This window comes from Vicugna pacos, chromosome 4 (genome assembly GCF_048564905.1).
Source record: "Vicugna pacos chromosome 4, VicPac4, whole genome shotgun sequence".
NCBI classification, from domain to species: Eukaryota; Metazoa; Chordata; class Mammalia; order Artiodactyla; family Camelidae; genus Vicugna; species Vicugna pacos.
In genome coordinates, this window is record NC_132990.1 from 6,778,152 (window position 1) to 6,791,456 (window position 13,305).

Below are 13,305 nucleotides of genomic sequence, written 5' to 3' on the forward strand. Positions count from 1 at the left end.
AAATGCAACTAGGTCTGTCTTTTTCTCCTGATTGTAAAAGAAATGCTGTAAAAAAATATTCAGGCACAGAAAAGCATGAAGAAGAAAGTAAAACTCACCTGTCTTTCTGTAATTCCTGTGACATTTGGGTCCTGTGCCTACATACAGAAACACAGGTACCAGTATGAGAAGTCACGCACACCTACACCGTTACAAAAAGGGGACCCACACGGTGCAAACTCTGTTACAGACTGATATTTTAAGAAACTTACATTAAAGCAAGGCACATTTAGAAAAATGTGCAGAAAACATAAGTGTACAGCTGGACGAATGTTCACAAGTAAACACCCAGGTTAAGAAATGGAAAAAATGTGGAATGTTTCACCAGGTTGCATGTGATCCTTACCCAGGTGCCATGCTAACTCTGTATTATTCTAATTTTAGAAAGGAGCAGTTAAATGTAGCAAAGATACATTTCCATGTTAACAAAAGACCTATATTGCATTGACTGTAAGGCATCATTGATTGTTACTGTCCCATTGTTTTATGTACGGCAGAGAAAGAAAGACAGAAAGGAGGGAAGGAAGGAAGAGAAAGAGGGAGAGAGAAAAAGGAAGAAAGCAAGCTTAAACTGTGGCACAACACTTTGTTGATGGACCTGTGCCATTACCAGCTTCTTTAAAAAAATTGAGATATAACGGACATATAACATGAGATTATATTAGTTTCAGGTGTACAACATAGTGATTCGGTACTTGTATATATGGCAAAATGATCACCACAGGAAGTCTAGTTAACATCCATTACCACACATAGTTACAGATCCTTTTCTTGTGTTGAGAAATGTAAAAATCTATGCTCTTAGCAACTTTCAAATGTACCATCAAGTATTATTAACTATAATCACAATGCAGTACACTTTATCCCCAAGACTTACTTATCTTATAACTGGAAGTTTGTACCTTTGGACCCCTTCGCCCACCCCCTAGCCCTTGCCTTTGGCAACTATCAATGAGTTCTCCGTATCCACAAGTCTGTTTTTTGTTTGCTTGTTTTAGATTCCACCCATAAGTGAGATCACACCAGTATTTGTCTGATGCAGCCAGCATCTTGGTGCTTTGAAATTTCCTTCACCTATTTTGAAGTTTGCCAGTTTCTCCACCCTTGAAGCTCCATTGTGTGGTGTGTGGTGTTTGGAGGCAATCTCTTTGCATTTTCTTATCTTTAGCCACTTTGGGGTATCTTCTTTCTTGGGTCCCATCAAGCACTGGTTGTTTCTTCCCCAGAAAATATAAAATTGGGGTCATTCTTCCAGTGAAGATTATTTGCTTCAGTGATGTTACATTTGTGCTCTGTTCTTCTGTTTCCGTATCTTTCTGCAAACATTATATGGTTTTGTTTCAATGCTGACTATGGTGAAATCTTTTGAAAGACATTTTAAAGAATAATTAAACTCAAGGTGTGTAGTACAAATCAACTGCATAACTCAATTTGAAATGATGACTGTGTAAAAGCTTTGCTGGAGCTCACGCACACCCAAGCAGTTAGGAGAATAGCAGGACCTGTGTGAAAACGTAGGTCTGAGTCAATGAAATACAGTATACGTGCACCATCTTTTTAAATATAATTCAAAATTTACTGTTTTATCATCTGGTCCGTTCATAGACAATATATATAATCTACACGCAGTTCTTATGCAAGTACTAACAATCCAAAAAAAAGTGGTTGCAATCCTTTTCTAAAAAATTACCCAGTGACTTCAGTTAAAATTTGGAGGCAAACTGTCCTTAGGAAGAGGATAGCAAGTACTAATATGATAATATATTGATAATTTGTTAGGTTAAAATCGCACTAATTCATGATTTAATAACATACTTACAATGTACTAAAAAAAAAAAAAAGTCCGATCTTTCACAGTATTTGGTCAAAGCCGTAGGATCACTGGGCCTCTGCTACCAAAGATGTCACAGGTGGCAATCAGGTCTGAGCAAGAGAGCCAAGATCAGGGAATAGTTTCCAAAGAACAGCAGGGGTTTAGAAGACAAGCAATGAAGTGTTTGAGTATGCTAAGTGCATAATTATGATTGTGAATTGCATTCAATTCTGCTACATCTTTAAGGCTATCACCCTTCTCACCCCCAGCCTGTGGAATGGTAAATTGGAGCGCAAGATGGCGAAGACTTTCTTAATTCACTCTTCCCCTAATTCCAGGTTGTGCAGATAAACAAACAAAAACAAAACTCACAAAATAACAGCAACTGATTTCATCTTTTAAGAAAAAGCATTTACACTTACCAACATATGTACAAGAATTCTTCTTAACTATTGTTAGAGCTTTGAAAAGCCACGCCTTTACAAGACAGTTGAACAGGAAAGGGAGAATGGAGACCAGGGAGAAGATCTGGGATGTGAAATTCATCATCAGACTTGGCTTCTTTTCCTTACGTTCCGTCAGAGGCTGGACTCTCTTCTCTGCTGTCTTCTGCAGTTAAATCTTCTTTGGTGTCTTCCTGACCCACCTTGACCTCTTCCTTTCACTCCTTTTCTACTTTTTTGGGGGAAGGGCTGGTAATTAGGTTTATTTATTGATTGATTTTTAGACGGGGGTACTGAGGATTGAACCCAGGACCCTGTGTATGCTATAAACCCGTCCCCTCTTCTACTTTTTTTTTTCTTGCACCTAAAGATTGATTCTTCTCTGTTGCCCTTTTGTGGCTTAGTTTCAACATTGGCAGATACAGCTGGTGGACCATTTTCCTGAGCCCTCGGGGTTTCTTTACTGCCCCTGAGGCTAAATTGCTCTCTCTCAGGCATCTGGGCGAGCACTGCTGTCACTCCTGCTGCTGCATCGCTGGGACCTGCATCATCCCTGCTCGCGGCTGCACAATGGCCCATCCCATGAAGCTACCATACATTATTTACCAGTCTGGAAAATAAAGGAAATTCAAGTCTTTTCTAATTTCACTATTTATTAACAATCAAGATAATAATTCTTTTGCTCAGATAATTCTACTTTTTGTATTCCCATTTCCTTGAAATACATTCCCGAAAGAAGGACCAATAACCCAAATGTTATTGCACACTATATGGATTTGATGTGTACTTTAAACAAGGTATACAGATTGACACCCCCGATGGCATGTGAGAATGTGTAATTCCTGAATTCTTGAGAATATTTTCCTGGATAATATTTCATATTTTATTGGCTTAATTTTATTGACTAAAAACACCTCTTCAAGTCAACTTTTTTTTCTGACTTTTTTTGTAAGGTTATTTTAGCTTATTTAACTTTTCACTTTTTTTATTTTTTCATAGCCTTCACTTCTGCCGTACGGAAATTCTAAATTTTTGTGAGTTTATTCTATTGATGTTTCCCTAGATAGCTTTTGGACTTTATTCTTTTCTTCTGAGAATAAGAAAATATTAAAAAATCCAATTGTGAATTTGATTAGAATTTTATTCCATTAGATATTAATTAGGGGATAATTGTCATATTTACAATATAAAAGCTTCCAGTCTGGACTACAATATATCTCTCCACTTTTTATAAATCTTTACCTTAGTAGAGATTTGTAATTCTTTTCATATAAATCTTGCACATTTTCTTTTCTTTCCTTTTTTTTTCTTTTTCTTTTCTTTTCTTTTTTTTTAAATAGAGGTCCTGGGGATTGAACCCAGGACTTCCTGCAGGCTAAGCTGGAGGAACCACTGAACTATAGCACACCCAGCCCCGAGCATTTTCTTTTGATTTTTACTTTTAGTTATTTTGACTTCGTCACTTTGTGAAAGGAAAAATTTTTCTTAATATTTCTAACAAATTCAAGCTGATATGTAGGAAGAATGTGAGGTGACGAATATGCTAGCTTCTCAGCAGTTGATAGTAACTTTTGTTTGTATGAAGAGCTTGGTTTTACCTCAGAAATACTGTCATAAGCCTGAAGGTAGATGTGATCACGTGGCTGACTTTCAGGCTTCATGACAATAAAAAGAAGCTTTTAAAAGAAGAGAGAGAGTAGGTGAGGAACAAAAAGAAAGTTCCAGGATGTGGGCTCTGGAGAGCACAGCCCCTTGACCCCACGGACCCCAAATCATTGGTGTGGGATCAGCCAGAAGGAGCCAGAATTGAGCCTCTCAATCCTGGGGCCAAGAGCTGGGGTCCTGACCGCCTGTGCTGACACCCTGGGCATCTGTCTGATGGAAACATGTGCCGTGTGGTGACAACTTTTAAATTTTGTGACATGGTGAGTAAATTCTACTTTCATAATTAATAAAATTTATTTTTAGAGCAGTTTTAGGCTCAGAGAAAACTTGAGTGCAAAGTATAGCAAGTTCCCGTATACCCAGTTCCTACACTGGCACGACCTGGCCCACTACCCACACGCTAGCAAAGTCTAGCTTTTTTTCAGTAATATTTTTGGTGTTGGAGGATTATTTGTTGGGAAGTGGGATTTGTAGCAGGTTTGAATTTTGCATCAAGCTTGGCATGAAGTAAAAGCAGAATCTACATATGGGTATAATTGGATATCAAGGTTTTATTTATAATGGTGCTAGATTATAAATGCATTCGATGTATATGAATTCCAATGTCTGTTCTGACAGGAAAAAAAAATACAGGAAAAGAAGAAAGGAAAGAGATGATGTTAATGTTAGAAGATTCCATCCCTTATTCTGTCTAATAAAGAAAAGAGATGATGTTAATGTTAGAAGATTCCATCCCTTATTCTGTCTAATAAAGTTGTGCCCGAGAATGGCCATGAGAAAGGGGATATTGGGCAACTTGCCTTTGCTGGACACACTGCCAAGTAGTAAGTGTATCTGTTTCCATTCTGTTGAAATTTTTCAATGCTATTTTTTAACAATACTAGATTTTTATTGGGTTATCTAGCTGAACAATCATTTGCAAGTCATATCATCTCCAAATAATGTCTTCTGCTTTCTAATTTTTGTCTCTTTTATGATCTTTATCCCTTACTTTCTCTTTCTTAATGCATAGACTGCAAATTCTAGCTGGAAAAATGGGTGTGAAAGCAAGTATTCTAGTCTTGTTCCTAATTTAGTTACTGTGGATATTTTTCATCATGTTAAGAATCCATTTTTCTAATGTTATTCTTGTAGAAGCTTTTTAAAAAGAAAAATAAATTCTGAATATTAGCCAGTATCTTTTCAACTGATTGAGTAGATCATATACTTTCATGTTTTGACTAATATTATAAATTATATGCATTTTCTTTAATATTTAATCATGCTTGTATTCCTGGAGTGAAGTCAGTTGGTAACGGTGTATTATTACTATGGACTTTTAGATTTGAAATGTTAATGTTTTATTTATAATTTCCACATCTATATTAATAAGTGAGATTCGTCTTTCTTGTTTTTATCTTTGTCAGACTTTGGATCAACTAATTGTCTTTTAGCTCATCTTTCCTGTCTTGTTGCAAGTCTGTGATTTTTGACATCTACAAATTCCTTTCATTCCTTGTAATATTATTATTATTATTATTACTAAAGTATACTTTTCATAAAGTTGAGCATAATCATATGCTAAAACTCAGAAAGTCTACTCTTAAGCAGAAACTCTGTTTCAATTCTAAGCCTGTTCCATTTCAGGTCATTACAATCCCCTAACAAGGCAATGTGTATTAGGAGACATATAAAGAACGTATGTTCATGGTAATATTGTTTATAATGGCAAAATATTGGAAACCATTTAACTGTGATTGGTTGCAAAATGAAAAAAATATATATTTTGTATGCAGTATTACACATCATTGTGAGTTACTTTTGCAAACAAAATGTTGTGTAAAAAACACATGAAGAAGAATATGTAAAGTATGACTCAATTTATGTAAAAACTCAAAACAGGCAAAACTAAACAATATATTGTTTGGGGATTTTTACTCGTAAGTATGTATAAAGAAATCACAAAGAAAAAGAACGGAATGCTTAATACAAAATCCGGGGAGTAGAGATAAGAGGTGGGGGCTGTGAGTGGGGAGGGGCACTGAGGGGGCTTCAAAATTAGATTCTGGGTAAATGGGTGTTTATTTTATTGTTGTTGATTTTTGAACTGTCCATATATGTTATATATAGTCTTTTGTAGATCTCACTGTATTTGTTAGTTTCCTAGGGCTGTTATAACAAATTGTCACAACGGACGCATCTTAAAACAAGGGAAATTTATTCTCACAGTTCTGTCTGGCAACAAAATCAAGGTGTCAGCAGGGCCAGGCTTCTTCTGAAAGTTGTGGGGGAAGATCCTTCCTTGTGTCTTCTTAGCTTCTAGTGGCTCCCAGCAGTCCTTGGCTTGTGGGTGCATCACTCCAACCTCCGCCTCCATCTGCACATGGCCTTCCTCCCCGGGTGGGTCTCTGTGTGTCTCTTCTTCCTATAAAGACACCACCCTATAAGGCCCACTCTAATCCAGTATTCCCTCATCTTCACTTCACTAATTACACCTGCCACGATCCTTTTCCCAAGATGATCAGTTCTGAGATTGTGGGTAGATGTGACTTTGCGGGGGACACTATTCAACCCACCACCCTTATGTATTTCATTTTTTCAGTAAATAAAAAAAATTTTTTTAAAGCAGAATAGAATAGGGCTACAAGTTTGGGGAATAATTTTCTGCCTAATTTGAGTGTTTCTCTTCTTTTAAAAGATTAAATGCAATCGATTTTAACTCTTAAAAGTATGTTTTTTTCTCTGCAGCCTGAGTGTACAGTTTCCTTTTCCTCTGGTCAACCTAAATTGCTTCCTAGGCTCTGTGTGGCTTTTATTCTGTTTATTTGACACTGAAGCAGTGGAGGGCTGGTCAGGCTTGGCTCACTGGGCTAGGGGTGTGGGTTGGCCTTGGTTCCCTTCATTGTCCACCAGAATGCTGCCAGCATCGTCTTAAGGGAGGACAGTGAGTCCTTGTGCATCATACTTGGCTAACTGGTCTGGAATCTTCTCTCCTGGTGAGGACCACTGAACAACTGGATGCAATTACAGTTCTTGTCCGTTTGAAACAATCTATCATTCTTTCTGCATCAGAGACAGTAAAGAAAACATTTCGGTCTCTGCAGGACACTTCTCCAATGGCCATTCCTGACTCCGTCCCTCTGTTCTCCGAATCTCACATCTTGGAAGTGATCGCTGACTGCCTCAGAATGATGAAGAAATTAAAGTGCTAACTGCAGGTTGTAAAAGAGTTCAGTTCTGAACTAGATCCAAGTATTTGATTCCTCTGTTCACACTGAAATAAACTTTCTTTAAGGCAGAGGCTTTCAAAATTTTAAAAAATGTTTGAATTATCACATTTCAGTCTCTCTTCTTCCCCACATGCATTTTCAAAACAAAATTTACGTTTTTTATGTGTCAGACACTCTGATGTCTTCTATTCTATTTTTCATTTAAAATATATTGGTTGAGACCTACTTAATTGATTTTGTGATCCTTAATGGTTTGTAATCCATAGTTAAAAATATCCCTTCCCAAGCTAAGAGGTGTCTCTTTTCCAGCTCTTGGGCTGAGAAGAGGTCCTATGGGTAATAATTCAATGAAACACAGGGAATAGTAACAAACACATCAGTACTTCACATATAGTCCGGCTGCACCATTTAAAAATCAGAAAAGTTCATAGATTTTTGAAAATGAGTTGTATGGAATTATTAGGCTTCCTCACATGCAATGGCTCAGTTCCTTGAGTGAGTTGAGACATTTTTACTGAACTGATGGCTATTTATTTACAAATCACAATTGTTCACGTAGCATTGTGAATGAACAACATTGCCTTCCATCTCAGTAAACAGAGGACACTGTGGCCATCAAGTCATCAGCCACTACTGCCACCCCAGACAGTGAGCTGGAGGAAACTGAGGATGGAGACAGGCAGGCTGCTGGATGACAAGTCCACAGCCTCTGCAGCTGCCCCCAGTGGTGCCCTCTGAGGGGACTCAGGATGGGCAGCACAGGACACTGGCCCTAGATGGCTAAGATGCAGATCAAAGGAACGATTTCAAAGAGCCCAGAATTTTGCATCTTCCCATACACAGAAAAGTGCTAAATTTCTTAACTTGAGATATCTGGTTTTCTTTAATTAACAGTAATCTTTTGATATTCTGACTACCTGGTCTTTGCTGCACAAACTCCTTTTATATCCTGGCTCCTCCCCTGCTTCTTTGGAGCAGTCTCTTAGAGCGATCTGAGAGAAGACCTCCCAAGCTTGAAGTCCTTGGAAATGTCCACCAAATAAAACTAACTCTCAACCTTCAGATTGTGCTTTTTTTTTTTTCAGTTGACAGCATTGAGAAAAGTATTTTCTGACTGAGTAATAAAAATGGTAAATAATAGCTGCATTAGTCAACTCTTGATGTGATAATACTGCGTAACAAACAACTCCAGAACCTCAGTGGTGTAAACAACAAACATCAATTTCCTCACCCACCTGCAGGTTAGTTAGACCACTTCTGCTTTAGGCTAAGTGTTGGGCTTGCGTCTGATTTCCTCGTGGAAGAGAGCAGACGGGCAAGAGGGGGAAGCAAACTTCTGAGAGGTCATTAAAGGCCCCAGCTCTGAAATGCCACACAGTTGTTTTTGCCGACATCCATTGGCCAAAGCAAGTCACGTGGCTGAGCCCGCCATCAACGGGATGGGGAGGAGAGCTGTGGAGGATGTTGACAAACATGAGGAAGAAAGAACTCTGCACCAATAATTCACCTCCTGCAATGATTCACCAACTGCAATAGTCAACAGTTCCAGAACCCTGTCTCTGTTCTGTTCACTTAGGTCTGTAGTCGTAACAGTCACTGCTCAAAATAAGAAATAAATTGGCCCTTTCATTACAAGAACACTTAATTCCTTGATAAAAATAATTGCTTTTTAAAAAAAAAGAGTTACATTTGCATTGTACAAGCAATTGTTTTCCAGTGTATTTACTGAACACTTGAAAAAGAAGTTTTAAATATTTAAGCAAGGTCTTCAGGGAAATGTGTCCTTTGGATGGTTTTGTATATTGCATTTTTGTAGCCTCAGTGCACGCTGGATTTGTAGTAATGCATATCCATTCATGGTGAAATCAGAAAAATGGAATGGCTCTAATTTAGGGAAAAAAGACCTCTTTCCTAATTCCCTTTATGATGAAGTTCTTACTTTGACTATACCATTTCTTTCCCTGTGGAGCCACACAGTTATCTAATTAACAGAAATGCTAAAATTGTTGAAATTAATTTATTCTTGTGCTTTGATTCCTCTCCTGAATGCAGTGCTAGAAAGATTTTTCAGTGTAATGAACAGTGTCTAAGTCAGTGAATGAAGCTGAGTGATGGGAGAGACAAGTACAAAGTCAATTCTGTTCCCTCTTCAGTGCTCTCTATCAGGGTTTGGAAAACCATGACCCGTGGCCCAAATGTGGCCCACCACCTACTTTCGTAAGTAAAGTCTTACTGAAACACAGCCATTGGCATTCACTTACGTGTTGTCTGTGAGTGCTCTTGTGACAACGGCAGGGTTGAGGACTTGTGGTAAAGACGATGTAGCTCACAAAGGCTATCTGGTCCTGTAGAGAAGTATTTGCCAATCTCTGCTTGATATAATTATTACAGTTAAAAAAATAGTTTAAAAAATGTAAATGTTATAGAATATAAGTGCTTTTGATCTCTTAAGAAACGAAATGCATATTTTCATCCTTGCATCCACTGGGGGCCTGATATTTGTGAGGAGTATCTGACAACCCTCTTTTAGGACAGATGAGCAGAAGTCAGCATAGGTGAGGTCACGCTGCAGTAACAGACGACCCCCGACTCTCAGTCCCGGAAGTAACGCAATAGGTTTGTTTCCCATTCCTGCTGAGTGCTTGTCATGGGTCAGCAGGGCTCATCCGGGATCCAGGCTCTTGGAGCAGCCTCTATCTGGAGAGCTTCTGGTCACCATAGCAGAGGCAAAAGGAGTGTGACTGCTTGTTCACTGGATGTTAAAGCTTCCATCTAGAAGTGACACGCACCACTTTTCTCATGCCAAAGTGAGCCATATGGCTATATCTAACCTCAAGGATTTGGGGAAGTGCAATCTTATCATATACCCAGGAAAGAGAGAGAAATACTTGGTAGACAGCCCTAGTGACCTCTACTGTATGAAACAATGGTCATTTCAGAAAGTGGCTTCATTACAGTAGGAGAGTGGCCACCAGCCTCATGGGCAGCAAAGGCCTACTGTCCCTGAGTTAGAGGTTTGCAAAGAAATGGCAGGGGTTGGAGATAGTGTTACATAAATCCCTTCTTTCTTCCTTTCTCTGCTCTTCTGTTCCAGGGCTTCGTCTACGCTTTGGTTAGTGTCAGTTTTGCCTGGAGAACACTGAACCATTAAATTCCTTCATTTCCAGTTTTATAGCACCCTTGCATCTTTCTGCCTTCGTAAGTATTTGATGTGCTGTTGGGACATTGAGATCTGGAGTCACTAGCTGGCCTCTAACGTACCTTGAAAGGTTGGCTACTCTTGGATTCTACATTGTGCCAAAGTAAAAATGTTTTAAAATATATGAAAAAGCAAACCAACAAAACCCATCTCTTAGTGGCTAATTTTCAAACTGGTACTGGAAATGAAGCTATTTACTTATTTTTTTAACCTCAAAGTATTGTTCAGGGACAGAGACAGAGCATCAAAATTGCCAGAAATTGAACACAAGTAAATTAGGTGTCTCAATTGATTGGAACTTCTGTTTTGAAGGAGGTTCATTTCTTTCCTCTTCCCTAACCTTCTAAATGGTTCCAGAGAGGATAGCTCTGTGGAAAATGATGGACACATCCAAGGTAATTTTAAAGGGAAAGGGATCCAGCCCAGTGTACACACACACACACACACACACACACACACACACACACACACAGAGGAATACTACTCAGCCATAAAAAAGAATGAACTAATGGGATTTGCAGTAGCATGGATGGACCTAGAGATTATCATACTAAGTGAAGTAAGCCAGAAGGAGAAATAAAAGTACCATATGATATCACCTATGTGTGGAATCTAAACAAATGACACAAATGAACTTATTTACAAAACAGAAATAGACTCATAGACATAGAAAACAAACTTATGGATACTAGAGGGAAAAGGGATGGGGAGGGATAAATTGAGAGCATGGAATTTGCAGATACTAACTATTATATATAAAATAGATAAACAACAAGGTCCAACTGTATAGCACAGGGAACTATAATGAATATCTTATAATAACCTATAATGAAAAAGAATATAAAAAGGAATATATATATGTATAAATGAATCACTATGCTGTACACCAGAAATAAACAAAAAACCATCCTCCCCATTGAAGTAAAATAGATTTTATTTTGAGAATTTATACTTTACGAGTAGGCAGCGTTGATGTAAAGGTTTTTTTTTTTTTTTAAATATCATGGCTTCATCTTTTTAAACAAAAAGATACATGTTTAACTCATAAATGGAGATGGCTGGGCCTTGTGAAGTAGCTTCTCCAGGAAGAGAAGAAAGAAGATGGGAATTGGGGGGTCTGACCCTGGCCCCACTTCTGATGGCTGGTCTGCAATTTTCACTCATATTAGCATTTGGAAAACCTGTATGTTATTGCATCTTTGCACAGATCGGCCTGTATGCATTTCTTCATTTCAACAGCTATGTCTTTAATACCAGTGTTTATGATGCCAGATAATTCAACACACTTCATTTTATCTGCAGTTGAAAACCTACAGTTTCTAAGTACTCTCATAGACCATTCCTGAGGCGGGTATTCTATTTTGCTAGTCAGAAAGGATGAGAAAGATCACGTGACTTTAGTTCTCATGCAAAGTCTCAGAGCTGCGGCTTGAGCCCTAAGCTTTTACAGGTCAGTATTGTGTCCACTACGCCGGCAGCCGTGACCCTTCCCCACTGAAGGAAGGCTCCTGGTTTCACTCTGAAGACCATGTTGCATGGCCTGGGTGAGCCTTCCAGGCTCTCGGTCAGAAGGGAGAGCCTCACTAGTAACCCGTTTTTCTCCTGCGGCTCTGACAGTGAGGTGGCTGTCGGGAGACCGCTGTGATCTGAGTAAGAGCAAAGTTTATCTAAAGGGAGTCATTTAGAGGAAAGCAGGAATATTCCAGCAATAACTATGAATCAGGCTTAATGATGAATGCTCTGGTGACCAAATTGGTATGTTTAGTCTGTTTATTTTTTCTCACGCTTGAGAAAAGCTGAGGGCAAATGATGGGAGATCAGATGCTAAGAACTGATCTAAAAATGATCCTGACTGGTGACCTCGAGGGGCCATTGAATGCAGAATTTTGAGACAGTAGCTATGGGGTCCATCTTTCCTGGCAGGTGCTATAATTCTTTTTTCAAATTTTTTATTTTTGTGGGTGTTTAATTTGACCTACTTCCCATGATTCTAAGTTGCTGGATGGTGAGGTAGAAAAGCAGAGGATTTTCAGAGTACCTTCCGGGTCTTAATCATCCTGAGATGTGGGCGTGCCCAGGTACCACTTTCTCCTGGGGAGATGTAATTGTATTTGGGCTCACTTTTCAAAAGGCTTCTTTCCTGTGTCTGTTTTAGAATTTATGATGGAGGACAAAAAATATCTTGCCTGATATTTCTTGAGTGTCTGATGTCCTACTGATTTGGAGGTGCCCCCTTCCCTGGGCAAGGCTTGGATGGGTTCACATGTCTGCCCTTTGGAGTTATGGGCAGAGAGTCTATTTCTCCAGGGGACATAAAGAGGTCAAGAGGTGCCCTGGGACTCAGGAAACCTGGTGGGCAGAATCACAGGGGCGAGCACTCAGTGACAACTGCCCAGGGGCTGTTTCCCAGAGAGTTTTGACCCATTGTGGAAATTGATCACTGGGGGATGACTGTTGCCATGGATACCTATTGGTTTCATCTCTCCGACAAGCTACCTGTTTGTAGGCACTGCCCTTCTCCTGTCCTATCCAGCTGGCCCTGCCCACCTGAACCCACCTGATTATCCCAGAGTCAGCATCTGAAGACGCTGGACACATGACTTTCTTCCTGGTGTTTCCTGACTGTGAGCCAGAGGGAACATCTGGTCACTCTCTCTCTTAGGTGGCTGAAGCCACCAAATGGAAAACGCAGAAGCTTTTGACAGCCCCATTATCCTCTCCGTGGAAAAAGCAGGCCAGCCACAAGAAAGACACACACTCAAGAGAGAAGGGAGCCTGCAGGGCTTTGCAGGGCCTGATCCTAGTCCTCCGGAGGTCCAGACACGTTCTCCTGTCTCAGACTTTAATGCGCTAATCCATCATCTTTATAGGAAGTCCCTGTTTTTACTGAGATCAGGTTGGGTCAGGTTTCTGGCTGTTGTCAACCATGGGCTTTGA

The 13,305-nt window shown here is 39.4% G+C and overlaps 1 pseudogene; it reads right to left on the minus strand.

The window, feature by feature from the left end:
• Positions 1-344: 344 nt before the first annotated feature.
• On the minus strand, positions 345-445 carry LOC116279981 (U6 spliceosomal RNA; annotated as a pseudogene).
• Positions 446-13,305: the final 12,860 nt, after the last annotated feature.